Source organism: Schistocerca gregaria, chromosome 6, assembly GCF_023897955.1.
Source record: "Schistocerca gregaria isolate iqSchGreg1 chromosome 6, iqSchGreg1.2, whole genome shotgun sequence".
Taxonomy (NCBI): Eukaryota; Metazoa; Arthropoda; class Insecta; order Orthoptera; family Acrididae; genus Schistocerca; species Schistocerca gregaria.
The window spans coordinates 188,646,353-188,671,783 of record NC_064925.1 but is presented as its reverse complement, the minus strand read 5'-3'; the positions used below and the strand labels follow the sequence as shown (position 1 = coordinate 188,671,783).

The window sequence follows — 25,431 nt, the reverse complement described above, 5'->3', positions numbered from 1 at the left end:
TAGGTATCGTAAGAAAGTACCACTGCAAGAGTAATGCAATTTGTGTTAGCAGTGAAGACAGTTTGGCCAAAATATTCGCTTGTTTTGAGAGTCTTGAAGACCTGCTACCTGCTCCAGTCAGAGTCATTTATCCCACACATTAGAGAAGTGTGTTTCATACGTATGCCTATAAGACACTAAACTCGGGATGTGAGAACATGGCGACAATAGCTGCCAACACGTCTTGCTGCCGCCTAGCGGCAGCTGTGTGAAACTGCTGCTGCTCTGGGTGGATGGTGCGAGAGCAAACGACTCTACGATCTAAGTTTTACACCCAAAACTGCCAAATCTACAGTTGACAGAGCTGCCACTTACTAAGAACGACACCTCGCAGTAATTAGTTCACAAATTAGCACTCGGCAGGCCTTGTGTTCCTCGCCAGAGCTGTGTAAACCTACGTCCAAGCCGAACCATGTTTGACGCGACGCCATAACTATATATACAATTTCAGAGGGCTCCTCGAATGTACTCGCTTCGGCGGTACATATACTAAAATTGGAACGATACAGAGAAGATTAGCATGGCCCCTGCGCAAGGATGACACGCAAAATCGTGAAGCGTTCCACATTTTTTTTCGCAATCTCACTCTCTCATGCCTCACATCAGCTGCTAATACCATCAGCCAACTACACAAGTTTCGCTTCATATCTGCACCCACTTGTCACAAACTATGCTCTCCATTTACGCAGTTCTCCTCCACTTTCTTTCATTCACAACAGAACATGACAAAACTGGCAATAAACCTATCCCTTACATCACCAATGCACATCTAAAATGTCACTCTAATAACAAGTCAGCAAGCACACCAAAACCACAAGTACATGTCACTAGCACCCCTTCAACACAAATCACAGCCAGGCTAAGCCTAGCACAGGCAAAAGCCTCTTCTCTTCCTCAGTATCACACTCAGCTGTCACAGCATCTCTTGCTACTGTCTCAATCATGTCATTTCATAACACACACCTACTGCCACACACAACATTTGGAAACCTTACACCAACTTTACACAAGATAGCTGCATGTTCCAAATCTTTCTCACTCACATACTTTCACTTAGACTACTGCTTAAATACACTCTAGCGCTCTAAAATTAGCTTGCATTACCTAATATTTATTTTTCTCTAACGCCTACAAAGCTTCTGGTGCCTGTAAGCCACTATCACATACTGTCTGCACACAGACCCACAATATTTATCTTTATTCATCTTCATGGCTGCAGCTGATGCCATAATTGTTTGAGCAGCATAAACAAACATGTGAAGGAAGGTGTATCTTTCATGATTAAGTGTGCAAGCTACCCCTTTACAGGAAGTTTATTTAACATTATGTTTCAAGTAACTTTCCTAGTGGCCTTGCTATCCAGCTGCAGCCTCATAATACAGACTGCAGGTGACACCTCATCAGGTTCTTAACTGAAGCATATCTGCCTGTGTAATAAGCCACTGCCCTTCACCTAAAAACCAACTATTACTGCAAATCTGTGGTGCATCAGCATGTCATGTACAAATTTCACTGGTGTGACCCACAAAGTATTTTCCCACATGTCTGGCAATCTGCCATTACATACAGTTACTTAAATAAATTCCAAAAGTGTCAGCCAATGAATACCACAACACTGAAGTGTTTAGACAGCAGACCACTATGCTAATATTAACATATAGCATTTAGATGTGAGACTCTACTATTTTGACAGCACTTTGAATCCCATCAATGTGATACAAGTCGATGGTGTTCACAATTGCAGCTGATGCACCTCTCATCCTGTGTCTAGGAGAAAGATTGGACAAACTCTGCATGCAATATTCATCATGTTACATACACAGAAGCTCTACCACATAAGCAGATACAGAGCCAGTCAAGACACAAAACACTAGCAAGCTTCAAGATTTCAGGAATAGACAACTACATCACAAACCAGTTTGTGTCACATGACACCAGTAGCTACTCAGTTATTAACTGCTTTCAAATACTAAATCTATCACTCTTTGTTCTGCACTAGCAATTCTTCCTGCAATAACAACATTCACCAACCTGGATTACAGCTGATTGACATTTCACAGGAACATAACTACAGCTACTAACACAATGCTAACCTGGTTTCTCTTACCACATGTCCCCTCGATATTTTAGGCTCATTCACACACCTCAATCACAGTGTTTCACTGTTGTCAAGTAGACCTGCCCTGTGTACACCTGGATCAACACAAATATATCACCTGGTATTGTACTGAAAACGGAACTATGTCCATCATTCCTACTACTATCTCACACAAGTCGCATTAACCCATCCATGCCCTAGTAATGACCTACACTGCTGTGTTTCAAAGTGTGCAATACGAATGCTGTTTTTAATGGTTTGTGAGGCTACTGTGTCTCTTCTTGCAGTCACTATTGTCTTATGGCGCCATTGGATGAATAGAACCATGCTTGGTCTCTGTGGAGTTCCTCAGTAATTTACATGGTCACAGGCTGTGTCTTCTTGTGTTGTACTTGATGTGTGAGTTAAAAGTTGCATTGCATATGAGCACTCTGTAATTAAATCGATAGGTATCGTAAGAAAGTACCACTGCAAGAGTAATGCAATTTGTGTTAGCAGTGAAGACAGTTTGGCCAAAATATTCGCTTGTTTTGAGAGTCTTGAAGACCTGCTACCTGCTCCAGTCAGAGTCATTTATCCCACACATTAGAGAAGTGTGTTTCATACGTATGCCTATAAGACACTAAACTCGGGATGTGAGAACATGGCGACAATAGCTGCCAACACGTCTTGCTGCCGCCTAGCGGCAGCTGTGTGAAACTGCTGCTGCTCTGGGTGGATGGTGCGAGAGCAAACGACTCTACGATCTAAGTTTTACACCCAAAACTGCCAAATCTACAGTTGACAGAGCTGCCACTTACTAAGAACGACACCTCGCAGTAATTAGTTCACAAATTAGCACTCGGCAGGCCTTGTGTTCCTCGCCAGAGCTGTGTAAACCTACGTCCAAGCCGAACCATGTTTGACGCGACGCCATAACTATATATACAATTTCAGAGGGCTCCTCGAATGTACTCGCTTCGGCGGTACATATACTAAAATTGGAACGATACTGAGAAGATTAGCATGGCCCCTGCGCAAGGATGACACGCAAAATCGTGAAGCGTTCCACATTTTTTTTCGCAATCTCACTCTCTCATGCCTCACATCAGCTGCTAATACCATCAGCCAACTACACAAGTTTCGCTTCATATCTGCACCCACTTGTCACAAACTATGCTCTCCATTTACGCAGTTCTCCTCCACTTTCTTTCATTCACAACAGAACATGACAAAACTGGCAATAAACCTATCCCTTACATCACCAATGCACATCTAAAATGTCACTCTAATAACAAGTCAGCAAGCACACCAAAACCACAAGTACATGTCACTAGCACCCCTTCAACACAAATCACAGCCAGGCTAAGCCTAGCACAGGCAAAAGCCTCTTCTCTTCCTCAGTATCACACTCAGCTGTCACAGCATCTCTTGCTACTGTCTCAATCATGTCATTTCATAACACACACCTACTGCCACACACAACATTTGGAAACCTTACACCAACTTTACACAAGATAGCTGCATGTTCCAAATCTTTCTCACTCACATACTTTCACTTAGACTACTGCTTAAATACACTCTAGCGCTCTAAAATTAGCTTGCATTACCTAATATTTATTTTTCTCTAACGCCTACAAAGCTTCTGGTGCCTGTAAGCCACTATCACATACTGTCTGCACACAGACCCACAATATTTATCTTTATTCATCTTCATGGCTGCAGCTGATGCCATAATTGTTTGAGCAGCATAAACAAACATGTGAAGGAAGGTGTATCTTTCATGATTAAGTGTGCAAGCTACCCCTTTACAGGAAGTTTATTTAACATTATGTTTCAAGTAACTTTCCTAGTGGCCTTGCTATCCAGCTGCAGCCTCATAATACAGACTGCAGGTGACACCTCATCAGGTTCTTAACTGAAGCATATCTGCCTGTGTAATAAGCCACTGCCCTTCACCTAAAAACCAACTATTACTGCAAATCTGTGGTGCATCAGCATGTCATGTACAAATTTCACTGGTGTGACCCACAAAGTATTTTCCCACATGTCTGGCAATCTGCCATTACATACAGTTACTTAAATAAATTCCAAAAGTGTCAGCCAATGAATACCACAACACTGAAGTGTTTAGACAGCAGACCACTATGCTAATATTAACATATAGCATTTAGATGTGAGACTCTACTATTTTGACAGCACTTTGAATCCCATCAATGTGATACAAGTCGATGGTGTTCACAATTGCAGCTGATGCACCTCTCATCCTGTGTCTAGGAGAAAGATTGGACAAACTCTGCATGCAATATTCATCATGTTACATACACAGAAGCTCTACCACATAAGCAGATACAGAGCCAGTCAAGACACAAAACACTAGCAAGCTTCAAGATTTCAGGAATAGACAACTACATCACAAACCAGTTTGTGTCACATGACACCAGTAGCTACTCAGGTATTAACTGCTTTCAAATACTAAATCTATCACTCTTTGTTCTGCACTAGCAATTCTTCCTGCAATAACAACATTCACCAACCTGGATTACAGCTGATTGACATTTCACAGGAACATAACTACAGCTACTAACACAATGCTAACCTGGTTTCTCTTACCACATGTCCCCTCGATATTTTAGGCTCATTCACACACCTCAATCACAGTGTTTCACTGTTGTCAAGTAGACCTGCCCTGTGTACACCTGGATCAACACAAATATATCACCTGGTATTGTACTGAAAACGGAACTATGTCCATCATTCCTACTACTATCTCACACAAGTCGCATTAACCCATCCATGCCCTAGTAATGACCTACACTGCTGTGTTTCAAAGTGTGCAATACGAATGCTGTTTTTAATGGTTTGTGAGGCTACTGTGTCTCTTCTTGCAGTCACTATTGTCTTATGGCGCCATTGGATGAATAGAACCATGCTTGGTCTCTGTGGAGTTCCTCAGTAATTTACATGGTCACAGGCTGTGTCTTCTTGTGTTGTACTTGATGTGTGAGTTAAAAGTTGCATTGCATATGAGCACTCTGTAATTAAATCGATAGGTATCGTAAGAAAGTACCACTGCAAGAGTAATGCAATTTGTGTTAGCAGTGAAGACAGTTTGGCCAAAATATTCGCTTGTTTTGAGAGTCTTGAAGACCTGCTACCTGCTCCAGTCAGAGTCATTTATCCCACACATTAGAGAAGTGTGTTTCATACGTATGCCTATAAGACACTAAACTCGGGATGTGAGAACATGGCGACAATAGCTGCCAACACGTCTTGCTGCCGCCTAGCGGCAGCTGTGTGAAACTGCTGCTGCTCTGGGTGGATGGTGCGTGAGCAAACGACTCTACGATCTAAGTTTTACACCCAAAACTGCCAAATCTACAGTTGACAGAGCTGCCACTCACTAAGAACGACACCTCGCAGTAATTAGTTCACAAATTAGCACTCGGCAGGCCTTGTGTTCCTCGCCAGAGCTGTGTAAACCTACGTCCAAGCCGAACCATGTTTGACGCGACGCCATAACTATATATACAATTTCAGAGGGCTCCTCGAATGTACTCGCTTCGGCGGTACATATACTAAAATTGGAACGATACAGAGAAGATTAGCATGGCCCCTGCGCAAGGATGACACGCAAAATCGTGAAGCGTTCCACATTTTTTTTCGCAATCTCACTCTCTCATGCCTCACATCAGCTGCTAATACCATCAGCCAACTACACAAGTTTCGCTTCATATCTGCACCCACTTGTCACAAACTATGCTCTCCATTTACGCAGTTCTCCTCCACTTTCTTTCATTCACAACAGAACATGACAAAACTGGCAATAAACCTATCCCTTACATCACGAATGCACATCTAAAATGTCACTCTAATAACAAGTCAGCAAGCACACCAAAACCACAAGTACATGTCACTAGCACCCCTTCAACACAAATCACAGCCAGGCTAAGCCTAGCACAGGCAAAAGCCTCTTCTCTTCCTCAGTATCACACTCAGCTGTCACAGCATCTCTTGCTACTGTCTCAATCATGTCATTTCATAACACACACCTACTGCCACACACAACATTTGGAAACCTTACACCAACTTTACACAAGATAGCTGCATGTTCCAAATCTTTCTCACTCACATACTTTCACTTAGACTACTGCTTAAATACACTCTAGCGCTCTAAAATTAGCTTGCCTTACCTAATATTTATTTTTCTCTAAAGCCTACAAAGCTTCTGGTGCCTGTAAGCCACTATCACATACTTTCTGCACACAGACCCACAATATTTATCTTTATTCATCTTCATGGCTGCAGCTGATGCCATAATTGTTTGAGCAGCATAAACAAACATGTGAAGGAAGGTGTATCTTTCATGATTAAGTGTGCAAGCTACCCCTTTACAGGAAGTTTATTTAACATTATGTTTCAAGTAACTTTCCTAGTGGCCTTGCTATCCAGCTGCAGCCTCATAATACAGACTGCAGGTGACACCTCATCAGGTTCTTAACTGAAGCATATCTGCCTGTGTAATAAGCCACTGCCCTTCACCTAAAAACCAACTATTACTGCAAATCTGTGGTGCATCAGCATGTCATGTACAAATTTCACTGGTGTGACCCACAAAGTATTTTCCCACATGTCTGGCAATCTGCCATTACATACAGTTACTTAAATAAATTCCAAAAGTGTCAGCCAATGAATACCACAACACTGAAGTGTTTAGACAGCAGACCACTATGCTAATATTAACATATAGCATTTAGATGTGAGACTCTACTATTTTGACAGCACTTTGAATCCCATCAATGTGATACAAGTCGATGGTGTTCACAATTGCAGCTGATGCACCTCTCATCCTGTGTCTAGGAGAAAGATTGCACAAACTCTGCATGCAATATTCATCATGTTACATACACAGAAGCTCTACCACATAAGCAGATACAGAGCCAGTCAAGACACAAAACACTAGCAAGCTTCAAGATTTCAGGAATAGACAACTACATCACAAACCAGTTTGTGTCACATGACACCAGTAGCTACTCAGTTATTAACTGCTTTCAAATACTAAATCTATCACTCTTTGTTCTGCACTAGCAATTCTTCCTGCAATAACAACATTCACCAACCTGGATTACAGCTGATTGACATTTCACAGGAACATAACTACAGCTACTAACACAATGCTAACCTGGTTTCTCTTACCACATGTCCCCTCGATATTTTAGGCTCATTCACACACCTCAATCACAGTGTTTCACTGTTGTCAAGTAGACCTGCCCTGTGTACACCTGGATCAACACAAATATATCACCTGGTATTGTACTGAAAACGGAACTATGTCCATCATTCCTACTACTATCTCACACAAGTCGCATTAACCCATCCATGCCCTAGTAATGACCTACACTGCTGTGTTTCAAAGTGTGCAATACGAATGCTGTTTTTAATGGTTTGTGAGGCTACTGTGTCTCTTCTTGCAGTCACTATTGTCTTATGGCGCCATTGGATGAATAGAACCATGCTTGGTCTCTGTGGAGTTCCTCAGTAATTTACATGGTCACAGGCTGTGTCTTCTTGTGTTGTACTTGATGTGTGAGTTAAAAGTTGCATTGCATATGAGCACTCTGTAATTAAATCGATAGGTATCGTAAGAAAGTACCACTGCAAGAGTAATGCAATTTGTGTTAGCAGTGAAGACAGTTTGGCCAAAATATTCGCTTGTTTTGAGAGTCTTGAAGACCTGCTACCTGCTCCAGTCAGAGTCATTTATCCCACACATTAGAGAAGTGTGTTTCATACGTATGCCTATAAGACACTAAACTCGGGATGTGAGAACATGGCGACAATAGCTGCCAACACGTCTTGCTGCCGCCTAGCGGCAGCTGTGTGAAACTGCTGCTGCTCTGGGTGGATGGTGCGAGAGCAAACGACTCTACGATCTAAGTTTTACACCCAAAACTGCCAAATCTACAGTTGACAGAGCTGCCACTTACTAAGAACGACACCTCGCAGTAATTAGTTCACAAATTAGCACTCGGCAGGCCTTGTGTTCCTCGCCAGAGCTGTGTAAACCTACGTCCAAGCCGAACCATGTTTGACGCGACGCCATAACTATATATACAATTTCAGAGGGCTCCTCGAATGTACTCGCTTCGGCGGTACATATACTAAAATTGGAACGATACAGAGAAGATTAGCATGGCCCCTGCGCAAGGATGACACGCAAAATCGTGAAGCGTTCCACATTTTTTTTCGCAATCTCACTCTCTCATGCCTCACATCAGCTGCTAATACCATCAGCCAACTACACAAGTTTCGCTTCATATCTGCACCCACTTGTCACAAACTATGCTCTCCATTTACGCAGTTCTCCTCCACTTTCTTTCATTCACAACAGAACATGACAAAACTGGCAATAAACCTATCCCTTACATCACCAATGCACATCTAAAATGTCACTCTAATAACAAGTCAGCAAGCACACCAAAACCACAAGTACATGTCACTAGCACCCCTTCAACACAAATCACAGCCAGGCTAAGCCTAGCACAGGCAAAAGCCTCTTCTCTTCCTCAGTATCACACTCAGCTGTCACAGCATCTCTTGCTACTGTCTCAATCATGTCATTTCATAACACACACCTACTGCCACACACAACATTTGGAAACCTTACACCAACTTTACACAAGATAGCTGCATGTTCCAAATCTTTCTCACTCACATACTTTCACTTAGACTACTGCTTAAATACACTCTAGCGCTCTAAAATTAGCTTGCATTACCTAATATTTATTTTTCTCTAACGCCTACAAAGCTTCTGGTGCCTGTAAGCCACTATCACATACTGTCTGCACACAGACCCACAATATTTATCTTTATTCATCTTCATGGCTGCAGCTGATGCCATAATTGTTTGAGCAGCATAAACAAACATGTGAAGGAAGGTGTATCTTTCATGATTAAGTGTGCAAGCAACCCCTTTACAGGAAGTTTATTTAACATTATGTTTCAAGTAACTTTCCTAGTGGCCTTGCTATCCAGCTGCAGCCTCATAATACAGACTGCAGGTGACACCTCATCAGGTTCTTAACTGAAGCATATCTGCCTGTGTAATAAGCCACTGCCCTTCACCTAAAAACCAACTATTACTGCAAATATGTGGTGAATCAGCATGTCATGTACAAATTTCACTGGTGTGACCCACAAAGTATTTTCCCACATGTCTGGCAATCTGCCATTACCTACAGTTACTTAAATAAATTCCAAAAGTGTCAGCCAATGAATACCACAACACTGAAGTGTTTAGACAGCAGACCACTATGCTAATATTAACATATAGCATTTAGATGTGAGACTCTACTATTTTGACAGCACTTTGAATCCCATCAATGTGATACAAGTCGATGGTGTTCACAATTGCAGCTGATGCACCTCTCATCCTGTGTCTAGGAGAAAGATTGGACAAACTCTGCATGCAATATTCATCATGTTACATACACAGAAGCTCTACCACATAAGCAGATACAGAGCCAGTCAAGACACAAAACACTAGCAAGCTTCAAGACTTCAGGAATAGACAACTACATCACAAACCAGTTTGTGTCACATGACACCAGTAGCTACTCAGTTATTAACTGCTTTCAAATACTAAATCTATCACTCTTTGTTCTGCACTAGCAATTCTTCCTGCAATAACAACATTCACCAACCTGGATTACAGCTGATTGACATTTCACAGGAACATAACTACAGCTACTAACACAATGCTAACCTGGTTTCTCTTACCACATGTCCCCTCGATATTTTAGGTTCATTCACACACCTCAATCACAGTGTTTCACTGTTGTCAAGTAGACCTGCCCTGTGTACACCTGGATCAACACAAATATATCACCTGGTATTGTACTGAAAACGGAACTATGTCCATCATTCCTACTACTATCTCACACAAGTCGCATTAACCCATCCATGCCCTAGTAATGACCTACACTGCTGTGTTTCAAAGTGTGCAATACGAATGCTGTTTTTAATGGTTTGTGAGGCTACTGTGTCTCTTCTTGCAGTCACTATTGTCTTATGGCGCCATTGGATGAATAGAACCATGCTTGGTCTCTGTGGAGTTCCTCAGTAATTTACATGGTCACAGGCTGTGTCTTCTTGTGTTGTACTTGATGTGTGAGTTAAAAGTTGCATTGCATACGAGCACTCTGTAATTAAATCGATAGGTATCGTAAGAAAGTACCACTGCAAGAGTAATGCAATTTGTGTTAGCAGTGAAGACAGTTTGGCCAAAATATTCGCTTGTTTTGAGAGTCTTGAAGACCTGCTACCTGCTCCAGTCAGAGTCATTTATCCCACACATTAGAGAAGTGTGTTTCATACGTATGCCTATAAGACACTAAACTCGGGATGTGAGAACATGGCGACAATAGCTGCCAACACGTCTTGCTGCCGCCTAGCGGCAGCTGTGTGAAACTGCTGCTGCTCTGGGTGGATGGTGCGAGAGCAAACGACTCTACGATCTAAGTTTTACACCCAAAACTGCCAAATCTACAGTTGACAGAGCTGCCACTTACTAAGAACGACACCTCGCAGTAATTAGTTCACAAATTAGCACTCGGCAGGCCTTGTGTTCCTCGCCAGAGCTGTGTAAACCTACGTCCAAGCCGAACCATGTTTGACGCGACGCCATAACTATATATACAATTTCAGAGGGCTCCTCGAATGTACTCGCTTCGGCGGTACATATACTAAAATTGGAACGATACAGAGAAGATTAGCATGGCCCCTGCGCAAGGATGACACGCAAAATCGTGAAGCGTTCCACATTTTTTTTCGCAATCTCACTCTCTCATGCCTCACATCAGCTGCTAATACCATCAGCCAACTACACAAGTTTCGCTTCATATCTGCACCCACTTGTCACAAACTATGCTCTCCATTTACGCAGTTCTCCTCCACTTTCTTTCATTCACAACAGAACATGACAAAACTGGCAATAAACCTATCCCTTACATCACCAATGCACATCTAAAATGTCACTCTAATAACAAGTCAGCAAGCACACCAAAACCACAAGTACATGTCACTAGCACCCCTTCAACACAAATCACAGCCAGGCTAAGCCTAGCACAGGCAAAAGCCTCTTCTCTTCCTCAGTATCACACTCAGCTGTCACAGCATCTCTTGCTACTGTCTCAATCATGTCATTTCATAACACACACCTACTGCCACACACAACATTTGGAAACCTTACACCAACTTTACACAAGATAGCTGCATGTTCCAAATCTTTCTCACTCACATACTTTCACTTAGACTACTGCTTAAATACACTCTAGCGCTCTAAAATTAGCTTGCATTACCTAATATTTATTTTTCTCTAACGCCTACAAAGCTTCTGGTGCCTGTAAGCCACTATCACATACTGTCTGCACACAGACCCACAATATTTATCTTTATTCATCTTCATGGCTGCAGCTGATGCCATAATTGTTTGAGCAGCAAAAACCAACATGTGAAGGAAGGTGTATCTTTCATCATTAAGTGTGCAAGCTACCCCTTTACAGGAAGTTTATTTAACATTATGTTTCAAGTAACTTTCCTAGTGGCCTTGCTATCCAGCTGCAGCCTCATAATACAGACTGCAGGTGACACCTCATCAGGTTCTTAACTGAAGCATATCTGCCTGTGTAATAAGCCACTGCCCTTCACCTAAAAACCAACTATTACTGCAAATCTGTGGTGCATCAGCATGTCATGTACAAATTTCACTGGTGTGACCCACAAAGTATTTTCCCACATGTCTGGCAATCTGCCATTACATACAGTTACTTAAATAAATTCCAAAAGTGTCAGCCAATGAATACCACAACACTGAAGTGTTTAGACAGCAGACCAGTATGCTAATATTAACATATAGCATTTAGATGTGAGACTCTACTATTTTGACAGCACTTTGAATCCCATCAATGTGATACAAGTCGATGGTGTTCACAATTGCAGCTGATGCACCTCTCATCCTGTGTCTAGGAGAAAGATTGCACAAACTCTAAATGCAATATTCATCATGTTACATACACAGAAGCTCTACCACATAAGCAGATACAGAGCCAGTCAAGACACAAAACACTAGCAAGCTTCAAGATTTCAGGAATAGACAACTACATCACAAACCAGTTTGTGTCACATGACACCAGTAGCTACTCAGGTATTAACTGCTTTCAAATACTAAATCTATCACTCTTTGTTCTGCACTAGCAATTCTTCCTGCAATAACAACATTCACCAACCTGGATTACAGCTGATTGACATTTCACAGGAACATAACTACAGCTACTAACACAATGCTAACCTGGTTTCTCTTACCACATGTCCCCTCGATATTTTAGGCTCATTCACACACCTCAATCACAGTGTTTCACTGTTGTCAAGTAGACCTGCCCTGTGTACACCTGGATCAACACAAATATATCACCTGGTATTGTACTGAAAACGGAACTGTGTCCATCATTCCTACTACTATCTCACACAAGTCGCATTAACCCATCCATGCCCTGGTAATGACCTACACTGCTGTGTTTCAAAGTGTGCAATACGAATGCTGTTTTTAATGGTTCGTGAGGCTACTGTGTCTCTTCTTGCAGTCACTATTGTCTTCTGGCGCCATTGGATGAATAGAACCATGCTTGGTCTCTGTGGAGTTCCTCAGTAATTTACATGGTCACAGGCTGTGTCTTCTTGTGTTGTACTTGATGTGTGAGTTAAAAGTTGCATTGCATATGAGCACTCTGTAATTAAATCGATAGGTATCGTAAGAAAGTACCACTGCAAGAGTAATGCAATTTGTGTTAGCAGTGAAGACAGTTTGGCCAAAATATTCGCTTGTTTTGAGAGTCTTGAAGACCTGCTACCTGCTCCAGTCAGAGTCATTTATCCCACACATTAGAGAAGTGTGTTTCATACGTATGCCTATAAGACACTAAACTCGGGATGTGAGAACATGGCGACAATAGCTGCCAACACGTCTTGCTGCCGCCTAGCGGCAGCTGTGTGAAACTGCTGCTGCTCTGGGTGGATGGTGCGAGAGCAAACGACTCTACGATCTAAGTTTTACACCCAAAACTGCCAAATCTACAGTTGACAGAGCTGCCACTTACTAAGAACGACACCTCGCAGTAATTAGTTCACAAATTAGCACTCGGCAGGCCTTGTGTTCCTCGCCAGAGCTGTGTAAACCTACGTCCAAGCCGAACCATGTTTGACGCGACGCCATAACTATATATACAATTTCAGAGGGCTCCTCGAATGTACTCGCTTCGGCGGTACATATACTAAAATTGGAACGATACAGAGAAGGTTAGCATGGCCACTGCGCAAGGATGACACGCAAAATCGTGAAGCGTTCCACATTTTTTTTCGCAATCTCACTCTCTCATGCCTCACATCAGCTGCTAATACCATCAGCCAACTACACAAGTTTCGCTTCATATCTGCACCCACTTGTCACAAACTATGCTCTCCATTTACGCAGTTCTCCTCCACTTTCTTTCATTCACAACAGAACATGACAAAACTGGCAATAAACCTATCCCTTACATCACCAATGCACATCTAAAATGTCACTCTAATAACAAGTCAGCAAGCACACCAAAACCACAAGTACATGTCACTAGCACCCCTTCAACACAAATCACAGCCAGGCTAAGCCTAGCACAGGCAAAAGCCTCTTCTCTTCCTCAGTATCACACTCAGCTGTCACAGCATCTCTTGCTACTGTCTCAATCATGTCATTTCATAACACACACCTACTGCCACACACAACATTTGGAAACCTTACACCAACTTTACACAAGATAGCTGCATGTTCCAAATCTTTCTCACTCACATACTTTCACTTAGACTACTGCTTAAATACACTCTAGCGCTCTAAAATTAGCTTGCATTACCTAATATTTATTTTTCTCTAACGCCTACAAAGCTTCTGGTGCCTGTAAGCCACTATCACATACTGTCTGCACACAGACCCACAATATTTATCTTTATTCATCTTCATGGCTGCAGCTGATGCCATAATTGTTTGAGCAGCAAAAACAAACATGTGAAGGAAGGTGTATCTTTCATGATTAAGTGTGCAAGCTACCCCTTTACAGGAAGTTTATTTAACATTATGTTTCAAGTAACTTTCCTAGTGGCCTTGCTATCCAGCTGCAGCCTCATAATACAGACTGCAGGTGACACCTCATCAGGTTCTTAACTGAAGCATATCTGCCTGTGTAATAAGCCACTGCCCTTCACCTAAAAACCAACTATTACTGCAAATCTGTGGTGCATCAGCATGTCATGTACAAATTTCACTGGTGTGACCCACAAAGTATTTTCCCACATGTCTGGCAATCTGCCATTACATACAGTTACTTAAATAAATTCCAAAAGTGTCAGCCAATGAATACCACAACACTGAAGTGTTTAGACAGCAGACCAGTATGCTAATATTAACATATAGCATTTAGATGTGAGACTCTACTATTTTGACAGCACTTTGAATCCCATCAATGTGATACAAGTCGATGGTGTTCACAATTGCAGCTGATGCACCTCTCATCCTGTGTCTAGGAGAAAGATTGCACAAACTCTAAATGCAATATTCATCATGTTACATACACAGAAGCTCTACCACATAAGCAGATACAGAGCCAGTCAAGACACAAAACACTAGCAAGCTTCAAGATTTCAGGAATAGACAACTACATCACAAACCAGTTTGTGTCACATGACACCAGTAGCTACTCAGGTATTAACTGCTTTCAAATACTAAATCTATCACTCTTTGTTCTGCACTAGCAATTCTTCCTGCAATAACAACATTCACCAACCTGGATTACAGCTGATTGACATTTCACAGGAACATAACTACAGCTACTAACACAATGCTAACCTGGTTTCTCTTACCACATGTCCCCTCGATATTTTAGGCTCATTCACACACCTCAATCACAGTGTTTCACTGTTGTCAAGTAGACCTGCCCTGTGTACACCTGGATCAACACAAATATATCACCTGGTATTGTACTGAAAACGGAACTGTGTCCATCATTCCTACTACTATCTCACACAAGTCGCATTAACCCATCCATGCCCTGGTAATGACCTACACTGCTGTGTTTCAAAGTGTGCAATACGAATGCTGTTTTTAATGGTTCGTGAGGCTACTGTGTCTCTTCTTGCAGTCACTATTGTCTTCTGGCGCCATTGGATGAATAGAACCATGCTTGGTCTCTGTGGAGTTCCTCAGTAATTTACATGGTCACAGGCTGTGTCTTCTTGTGTTGTACTTGATGTGTGAGTTAAAAGTTGCATTGCATATGAGCACTCTGTAATTAAATCGATAGGTATCGTAAGAAAGTACCACTGCAAGAGTAATGCAATTTGTGTTAGCAGTGAAGACAGTTTGGCCAAAATATTCGCTTGTTTTGAGAGTCTTGAAGACCTGCTACCTGCTCCAGTCAGAGTCATTTATCCCACACATTAGAGAAGTGTGTTTCATACGTATGCCTATAAGACACTAAACTCGGGATGTGAGAACATGGCGACAATAGCTGCCAACACGTCTTGCTGCCGCCTAGCGGCAGCTGTGTGAAACTGCTGCTGCTCTGGGTGGATGGTGCGTGAGCAAACGACTCTACGATCTAAGTTTTACACCCAAAACTGCCAAATCTACAGTTGACAGAGCTGCCACTCACTAAGAACGACACCTCGCAGTAATTAGTTCACAAATTAGCACTCGGAAGGCCTTGTGTTCCTCGCCAGAGCTGTGTAAACCTACGTCCAAGCCGAACCATGTTTGACGCGACGCCATAACTATATATACAATTTCAGAGGGCTCCTCGAATGTACTCGCTTCGGCGGTACATATACTAAAATTGGAACGATACAGAGAAGATTAGCATGGCCCCTGCGCAAGGATGACACGCAAAATCGTGAAGCGTTCCACATTTTTTTTCGCAATCTCACTCTCTCATGCCTCACATCAGCTGCTAATACCATCAGCCAACTACACAAGTTTCGCTTCATATCTGCACCCACTTGTCACAAACTATGCTCTCCATTTACGCAGTTCTCCTCCACTTTCTTTCATTCACAACAGAACATGACAAAACTGGCAATAAACCTATCCCTTACATCACCAATGCACATCTAAAATGTCACTCTAATAACAAGTCAGCAAGCACACCAAAACCACAAGTACATGTCACTAGCACCCCTTCAACACAAATCACAGCCAGGCTAAGCCTAGCACAGGCAAAAGCCTCTTCTCTTCCTCAGTATCACACTCAGCTGTCACAGCATCTCTTGCTACTGTCTCAATCATGTCATTTCATAACACACACCTACTGCCACACACAACATTTGGAAACCTTACACCAACTTTACACAAGATAGCTGCATGTTCCAAATCTTTCTCACTCACATACTTTCACTTAGACTACTGCTTAAATACACTCTAGCGCTCTAAAATTAGCTTGCATTACCTAATATTTATTTTTCTCTAACGCCTACAAAGCTTCTGGTGCCTGTAAGCCACTATCACATACTGTCTGCACACAGACCCACAATATTTATCTTTATTCATCTTCATGGCTGCAGCTGATGCCATAATTGTTTGAGCAGCATAAACAAACATGTGAAGGAAGGTGTATCTTTCATGATTAAGTGTGCAAGCTACCCCTTTACAGGAAGTTTATTTAACATTATGTTTCAAGTAACTTTCCTAGTGGCCTTGCTATCCAGCTGCAGCCTCATAATACAGACTGCAGGTGACACCTCATCAGGTTCTTAACTGAAGCATATCTGCCTGTGTAATAAGCCACTGCCCTTCACCTAAAAACCAACTATTACTGCAAATATGTGGTGCATCAGCATGTCATGTACAAATTTCACTGGTGTGACCCACAAAGTATTTTCCCACATGTCTGGCAATCTGCCATTACATACAGTTACTTAAATAAATTCCAAAAGTGTCAGCCAATGAATACCACAACACTGAAGTGTTTAGACAGCAGACCAGTATGCTAATATTAACATATAGCATTTAGATGTGAGACTCTACTATTTTGACAGCACTTTGAATCCCATCAATGTGATACAAGTCGATGGTGTTCACAATTGCAGCTGATGCACCTCTCATCCTGTGTCTAGGAGAAAGATTGGACAAACTCTGCATGCAATATTCATCATGTTACATACACAGAAGCTCTACCACATAAGCAGATACAGAGCCAGTCAAGACACAAAACACTAGCAAGCTTCAAGATTTCAGGAATAGACAACTACATCACAAACCAGTTTGTGTCACATGACACCAGTAGCTACTCAGTTATTAACTGCTTTCAAATACTAAATCTATCACTCTTTGTTCTGCACTAGCAATTCTTCCTGCAATAACAACATTCACCAACCTGGATTACAGCTGATTGACATTTCACAGGAACATAACTACAGCTACTAACACAATGCTAACCTGGTTTCTCTTACCACATGTCCCCTCGATATTTTAGGCTCATTCACACACCTCAATCACAGTGTTTCACTGTTGTCAAGTAGACCTGCCCTGTGTACACCTGGATCAACACAAATATATCACCTGGTATTGTACTGAAAACGGAACTATGTCCATCATTCCTACTTCTATCTCACACAAGTCGCATTAACCCATCCATGCCCTAGTAATGACCTACACTGCTGTGTTTCAAAGTGTGCAATACGAATGCTGTTTTTAATGGTTTGTGAGGCTACTGTGTCTCTTCTTGCAGTCACTATTGTCTTATGGCGCCATTGGATGAATAGAACCATGCTTGGTCTCTGTGGAGTTCCTCAGTAATTTACATGGTCACAGGCTGTGTCTTCTTGTGTTGTACTTGATGTGTGAGTTAAAAGTTGCATTGCATATGAGCACTCTGTAATTAAATCGATAGGTATCGTAAGAAAGTACCACTGCAAGAGTAATGCAATTTGTGTTAGCAGTGAAGACAGTTTGGCCAAAATATTCGCTTGTTTTGAGAGTCTTGAAGACCTGCTACCTGCTCCAGTCAGAGTCATTTATCCCACACATTAGAGAAGTGTGTTTCATACGTATGCCTATAAGACACTAAACTCGGGATGTGAGAACATGGCGACAATAGCTGCCAACACGTCTTGCTGCCGCCTAGCGGCAGCTGTGTGAAACTGCTGCTGCTCTGGGTGGATGGTGCGAGAGCAAACGACTCTACGATCTAAGTTTTACACCCAAAACTGCCAAATCTACAGTTGACAGAGCTGCCACTTACTAAGAACGACACCTCGCAGTAATTAGTTCACAAATTAGCACTCGGCAGGCCTTGTGTTCCTCGCCAGAGCTGTGTAAACCTACGTCCAAGCCGAACCATGTTTGACGCGACGCCATAACTATATATACAATTTCAGAGGGCTCCTCGAATGTACTCGCTTCGGCGGTACATATACTAAAATTGGAACGATACAGAGAAGATTAGCATGGCCCCTGCGCAAGGATGACACGCAAAATCGTGAAGCGTTCCACATTTTTTTTCGCAATCTCACTCTCTCATGCCTCACATCAGCTGCTAATACCATCAGCCAACTACACAAGTTTCGCTTCATATCTGCACCCACTTGTCACAAACTATGCTCTCCATTTACGCAGTTCTCCTCCACTTTCTTTCATTCACAACAGAACATGACAAAACTGGCAATAAACCTATCCCTTACATCACCAATGCACATCTAAAATGTCACTCTAATAACAAGTCAGCAAGCACACCAAAACCACAAGTACATGTCACTAGCACCCCTTCAACACAAATCACAGCCAGGCTAAGCCTAGCACAGGCAAAAGCCTCTTCTCTTCCTCAGTATCACACTCAGCTGTCACAGCATCTCTTGCTACTGTCTCAATCATGTCATTTCATAACACACACCTACTGCCACACACAACATTTGGAAACCTTACACCAACTTTACACAAGATAGCTGCATGTTCCAAATCTTTCTCACTCACATACTTTCACTTAGACTACTGCTTAAATACACTCTAGCGCTCTAAAATTAGCTTGCCTTACCTAATATTTATTTTTCTCTAAAGCCTACAAAGCTTCTGGTGCCTGTAAGCCACTATCACATACTGTCTGCACACAGACCCACAATATTTATCTTTATTCATCTTCATGGCTGCAGCTGATGCCATAATTGTTTGAGCAGCATAAACAAACATGTGAAGGAAGGTGTATCTTTCATGATTAAGTGTGCAAGCAACCCCTTTACAGGAAGTTTATTTAACATTATGTTTCAAGTAACTTTCCTAGTGGCCTTGCTATCCAGCTGCAGCCTCATAATACAGACTGCAGGTGACACCTCATCAGGTTCTTAACTGAAGCATATCTGCCTGTGTAATAAGCCACTGCCCTTCACCTAAAAACCAACTATTACTGCAAATCTGTGGTGAATCAGCATGTCATGTACAAATTTCACTGGTGTGACCCACAAAGTATTTTCCCACATGTCTGGCAATCTGCCATTACCTACAGTTACTTAAATAAATTCCAAAAGTGTCAGCCAATGAATACCACAACACTGAAGTGTTTAGACAGCAGACCACTATGCTAATATTAACATATAGCATTTAGATGTGAGACTCTACTATTTTGACAGCACTTTGAATCCCATCAATGTGATACAAGTCGATGGTGTTCACAATTGCAGCTGATGCACCTCTCATCCTGTGTCTAGGAGAAAGATTGGACAAACTCTGCATGCAATATTCATCATGTTACATACACAGAAGCTCTACCACATAAGCAGATACAGAGCCAGTCAAGACACAAAACACTAGCAAGCTTCAAGACTTCAGGAATAGACAACTACATCACAAACCAGTTTGTGTCACATGACACCAGTAGCTACTCAGTTATTAACTGCTTTCAAATACTAAATCTATCACTCTTTGTTCTGCACTAGCAATTCTTCCTGCAATAACAACATTCACCAACCTGGATTACAGCTGATTGACATTTCACAGGAACATAACTACAGCTACTAACACAATGCTAACCTGGTTTCTCTTACCACATGTCCCCTCGATATTTTAGGTTCATTCACACACCTCAATCACAGTGTTTCACTGTTGTCAAGTAGACCTGCCCTGTGTACACCTGGATCAACACAAATATATCACCTGGTATTGTACTGAAAACGGAACTATGTCCATCATTCCTACTACTATCTCACACAAGTCGCATTAACCCATCCATGCCCTAGTAATGACCTACACTGCTGTGTTTCAAAGTGTGCAATACGAATGCTGTTTTTAATGGTTTGTGAGGCTACTGTGTCTCTTCTTGCAGTCACTATTGTCTTATGGCGCCATTGGATGAATAGAACCATGCTTGGTCTCTGTGGAGTTCCTCAGTAATTTACATGGTCACAGGCTGTGTCTTCTTGTGTTGTACTTGATGTGTGAGTTAAAAGTTGCATTGCATACGAGCACTCTGTAATTAAATCGATAGGTATCGTAAGAAAGTACCACTGCAAGAGTAATGCAATTTGTGTTAGCAGTGAAGACAGTTTGGCCAAAATATTCGCTTGTTTTGAGAGTCTTGAAGACCTGCTACCTGCTCCAGTCAGAGTCATTTATCCCACACATTAGAGAAGTGTGTTTCATACGTATGCCTATAAGACACTAAACTCGGGATGTGAGAACATGGCGACAATAGCTGCCAACACGTCTTGCTGCCGCCTAGCGGCAGCTGTGTGAAACTGCTGCTGCTCTGGGTGGATGGTGCGAGAGCAAACGACTCTACGATCTAAGTTTTACACCCAAAACTGCCAAATCTACAGTTGACAGAGCTGCCACTTACTAAGAACGACACCTCGCAGTAATTAGTTCACAAATTAGCACTCGGCAGGCCTTGTGTTCCTCGCCAGAGCTGTGTAAACCTACGTCCAAGCCGAACCATGTTTGACGCGACGCCATAACTATATATACAATTTCAGAGGGCTCCTCGAATGTACTCGCTTCGGCGGTACATATACTAAAATTGGAACGATACAGAGAAGATTAGCATGGCCCCTGCGCAAGGATGACACGCAAAATCGTGAAGCGTTCCACATTTTTTTTCGCAATCTCACTCTCTCATGCCTCACATCAGCTGCTAATACCATCAGCCAACTACACAAGTTTCGCTTCATATCTGCACCCACTTGTCACAAACTATGCTCTCCATTTACGCAGTTCTCCTCCACTTTCTTTCATTCACAACAGAACATGACAAAACTGGCAATAAACCTATCCCTTACATCACCAATGCACATCTAAAATGTCACTCTAATAACAAGTCAGCAAGCACACCAAAACCACAAGTACATGTCACTAGCACCCCTTCAACACAAATCACAGCCAGGCTAAGCCTAGCACAGGCAAAAGCCTCTTCTCTTCCTCAGTATCACACTCAGCTGTCACAGCATCTCTTGCTACTGTCTCAATCATGTCATTTCATAACACACACCTACTGCCACACACAACATTTGGAAACCTTACACCAACTTTACACAAGATAGCTGCATGTTCCAAATCTTTCTCACTCACATACTTTCACTTAGACTACTGCTTAAATACACTCTAGCGCTCTAAAATTAGCTTGCATTACCTAATATTTATTTTTCTCTAACGCCTACAAAGCTTCTGGTGCCTGTAAGCCACTATCACATACTGTCTGCACACAGACCCACAATATTTATCTTTATTCATCTTCATGGCTGCAGCTGATGCCATAATTGTTTGAGCAGCAAAAACCAACATGTGAAGGAAGGTGTATCTTTCATCATTAAGTGTGCAAGCTACCCCTTTACAGGAAGTTTATTTAACATTATGTTTCAAGTAACTTTCCTAGTGGCCTTGCTATCCAGCTGCAGCCTCATAATACAGACTGCAGGTGACACCTCATCAGGTTCTTAACTGAAGCATATCTGCCTGTGTAATAAGCCACTGCCCTTCACCTAAAAACCAACTATTACTGCAAATCTGTGGTGCATCAGCATGTCATGTACAAATTTCACTGGTGTGACCCACAAAGTATTTTCCCACATGTCTGGCAATCTGCCATTACATACAGTTACTTAAATAAATTCCAAAAGTGTCAGCCAATGAATACCACAACACTGAAGTGTTTAGACAGCAGACCAGTATGCTAATATTAACATATAGCATTTAGATGTGAGACTCTACTATTTTGACAGCACTTTGAATCCCATCAATGTGATACAAGTCGATGGTGTTCACAATTGCAGCTGATGCACCTCTCATCCTGTGTCTAGGAGAAAGATTGCACAAACTCTAAATGCAATATTCATCATGTTACATACACAGAAGCTCTACCACATAAGCAGATACAGAGCCAGTCAAGACACAAAACACTAGCAAGCTTCAAGATTTCAGGAATAGACAACTACATCACAAACCAGTTTGTGTCACATGACACCAGTAGCTACTCAGGTATTAACTGCTTTCAAATACTAAATCTATCACTCTTTGTTCTGCACTAGCAATTCTTCCTGCAATAACAACATTCACCAACCTGGATTACAGCTGATTGACATTTCACAGGAACATAACTACAGCTACTAACACAATGCTAACCTGGTTTCTCTTACCACATGTCCCCTCGATATTTTAGGCTCATTCACACACCTCAATCACAGTGTTTCACTGTTGTCAAGTAGACCTGCCCTGTGTACACCTGGATCAACACAAATATATCACCTGGTATTGTACTGAAAACGGAACTGTGTCCATCATTCCTACTACTATCTCACACAAGTCGCATTAACCCATCCATGCCCTGGTAATGACCTACACTGCTGTGTTTCAAAGTGTGCAATACGAATGCTGTTTTTAATGGTTCGTGAGGCTACTGTGTCTCTTCTTGCAGTCACTATTGTCTTCTGGCGCCATTGGATGAATAGAACCATGCTTGGTCTCTGTGGAGTTCCTCAGTAATTTACATGGTCACAGGCTGTGTCTTCTTGTGTTGTACTTGATGTGTGAGTTAAAAGTTGCATTGCATATGAGCACTCTGTAATTAAATCGATAGGTATCGTAAGAAAGTACCACTGCAAGAGTAATGCAATTTGTGTTAGCAGTGAAGACAGTTTGGCCAAAATATTCGCTTGTTTTGAGAGTCTTGAAGACCTGCTACCTGCTCCAGTCAGAGTCATTTATCCCACACATTAGAGAAGTGTGTTTCATACGTATGCCTATAAGACACTAAACTCGGGATGTGAGAACATGGCGACAATAGCTGCCAACACGTCTTGCTGCCGCCTAGCGGCAGCTGTGTGAAACTGCTGCTGCTCTGGGTGGATGGTGCGAGAGCAAACGACTCTACGATCTAAGTTTTACACCCAAAACTGCCAAATCTACAGTTGACAGAGCTGCCACTTACTAAGAACGACACCTCGCAGTAATTAGTTCACAAATTAGCACTCGGCAGGCCTTGTGTTCCTCGCCAGAGCTGTGTAAACCTACGTCCAAGCCGAACCATGTTTGACGCGACGCCATAACTATATATACAATTTCAGAGGGCTCCTCGAATGTACTCGCTTCGGCGGTACATATACTAAAATTGGAACGATACAGAGAAGGTTAGCATGGCCACTGCGCAAGGATGACACGCAAAATCGTGAAGCGTTCCACATTTTTTTTCGCAATCTCACTCTCTCATGCCTCACATCAGCTGCTAATACCATCAGCCAACTACACAAGTTTCGCTTCATATCTGCACCCACTTGTCACAAACTATGCTCTCCATTTACGCAGTTCTCCTCCACTTTCTTTCATTCACAACAGAACATGACAAAACTGGCAATAAACCTATCCCTTACATCACCAATGCACATCTAAAATGTCACTCTAATAACAAGTCAGCAAGCACACCAAAACCACAAGTACATGTCACTAGCACCCCTTCAACACAAATCACAGCCAGGCTAAGCCTAGCACAGGCAAAAGCCTCTTCTCTTCCTCAGTATCACACTCAGCTGTCACAGCATCTCTTGCTACTGTCTCAATCATGTCATTTCATAACACACACCTACTGCCACACACAACATTTGGAAACCTTACACCAACTTTACACAAGATAGCTGCATGTTCCAAATCTTTCTCACTCACATACTTTCACTTAGACTACTGCTTAAATACACTCTAGCGCTCTAAAATTAGCTTGCATTACCTAATATTTATTTTTCTCTAACGCCTACAAAGCTTCTGGTGCCTGTAAGCCACTATCACATACTGTCTGCACACAGACCCACAATATTTATCTTTATTCATCTTCATGGCTGCAGCTGATGCCATAATTGTTTGAGCAGCAAAAACAAACATGTGAAGGAAGGTGTATCTTTCATGATTAAGTGTGCAAGCTACCCCTTTACAGGAAGTTTATTTAACATTATGTTTCAAGTAACTTTCCTAGTGGCCTTGCTATCCAGCTGCAGCCTCATAATACAGACTGCAGGTGACACCTCATCAGGTTCTTAACTGAAGCATATCTGCCTGTGTAATAAGCCACTGCCCTTCACCTAAAAACCAACTATTACTGCAAATCTGTGGTGCATCAGCATGTCATGTACAAATTTCACTGGTGTGACCCACAAAGTATTTTCCCACATGTCTGGCAATCTGCCATTACATACAGTTACTTAAATAAATTCCAAAAGTGTCAGCCAATGAATACCACAACACTGAAGTGTTTAGACAGCAGACCAGTATGCTAATATTAACATATAGCATTTAGATGTGAGACTCTACTATTTTGACAGCACTTTGAATCCCATCAATGTGATACAAGTCGATGGTGTTCACAATTGCAGCTGATGCACCTCTCATCCTGTGTCTAGGAGAAAGATTGCACAAACTCTAAATGCAATATTCATCATGTTACATACACAGAAGCTCTACCACATAAGCAGATACAGAGCCAGTCAAGACACAAAACACTAGCAAGCTTCAAGATTTCAGGAATAGACAACTACATCACAAACCAGTTTGTGTCACATGACACCAGTAGCTACTCAGGTATTAACTGCTTTCAAATACTAAATCTATCACTCTTTGTTCTGCACTAGCAATTCTTCCTGCAATAACAACATTCACCAACCTGGATTACAGCTGATTGACATTTCACAGGAACATAACTACAGCTACTAACACAATGCTAACCTGGTTTCTCTTACCACATGTCCCCTCGATATTTTAGGCTCATTCACACACC

The 25,431-nt window shown here is 42.0% G+C and overlaps 10 non-coding genes across 10 annotated transcripts; all 10 read left to right on the top strand.

Moving 5' to 3' along the window:
* The first annotated feature begins 504 nt into the window (after positions 1-504).
* On the top strand, positions 505-611 carry LOC126279580 (U6 spliceosomal RNA). Its single transcript, XR_007551051.1, has one exon. It is a non-coding gene; the product is annotated as a U6 spliceosomal RNA (small nuclear RNA).
* Positions 612-3,087: 2,476 nt separating this feature from the next.
* Positions 3,088-3,194, top strand: LOC126279676 (U6 spliceosomal RNA). The gene has a single exon (XR_007551141.1). It is a non-coding gene; the product is annotated as a U6 spliceosomal RNA (small nuclear RNA).
* A 2,476-nt stretch (positions 3,195-5,670) lies between these two features.
* Positions 5,671-5,777, top strand: LOC126279579 (U6 spliceosomal RNA). The gene has a single exon (XR_007551050.1). It is a non-coding gene; the product is annotated as a U6 spliceosomal RNA (small nuclear RNA).
* Positions 5,778-8,253: 2,476 nt separating this feature from the next.
* Positions 8,254-8,360, top strand: LOC126279578 (U6 spliceosomal RNA). The gene has a single exon (XR_007551049.1). It is a non-coding gene; the product is annotated as a U6 spliceosomal RNA (small nuclear RNA).
* Positions 8,361-10,836: 2,476 nt separating this feature from the next.
* Positions 10,837-10,943, top strand: LOC126279577 (U6 spliceosomal RNA). Its single transcript, XR_007551048.1, has one exon. It is a non-coding gene; the product is annotated as a U6 spliceosomal RNA (small nuclear RNA).
* A 2,476-nt stretch (positions 10,944-13,419) lies between these two features.
* LOC126279725 (U6 spliceosomal RNA) lies at positions 13,420-13,526 on the top strand. Its single transcript, XR_007551189.1, has one exon. It is a non-coding gene; the product is annotated as a U6 spliceosomal RNA (small nuclear RNA).
* A 2,476-nt stretch (positions 13,527-16,002) lies between these two features.
* Positions 16,003-16,109, top strand: LOC126279576 (U6 spliceosomal RNA). Its single transcript, XR_007551047.1, has one exon. It is a non-coding gene; the product is annotated as a U6 spliceosomal RNA (small nuclear RNA).
* Positions 16,110-18,585: 2,476 nt separating this feature from the next.
* On the top strand, positions 18,586-18,692 carry LOC126279575 (U6 spliceosomal RNA). Its single transcript, XR_007551046.1, has one exon. It is a non-coding gene; the product is annotated as a U6 spliceosomal RNA (small nuclear RNA).
* A 2,476-nt stretch (positions 18,693-21,168) lies between these two features.
* Positions 21,169-21,275, top strand: LOC126279574 (U6 spliceosomal RNA). Its single transcript, XR_007551045.1, has one exon. It is a non-coding gene; the product is annotated as a U6 spliceosomal RNA (small nuclear RNA).
* Positions 21,276-23,751: 2,476 nt separating this feature from the next.
* On the top strand, positions 23,752-23,858 carry LOC126279724 (U6 spliceosomal RNA). Its single transcript, XR_007551188.1, has one exon. It is a non-coding gene; the product is annotated as a U6 spliceosomal RNA (small nuclear RNA).
* Positions 23,859-25,431: the final 1,573 nt, after the last annotated feature.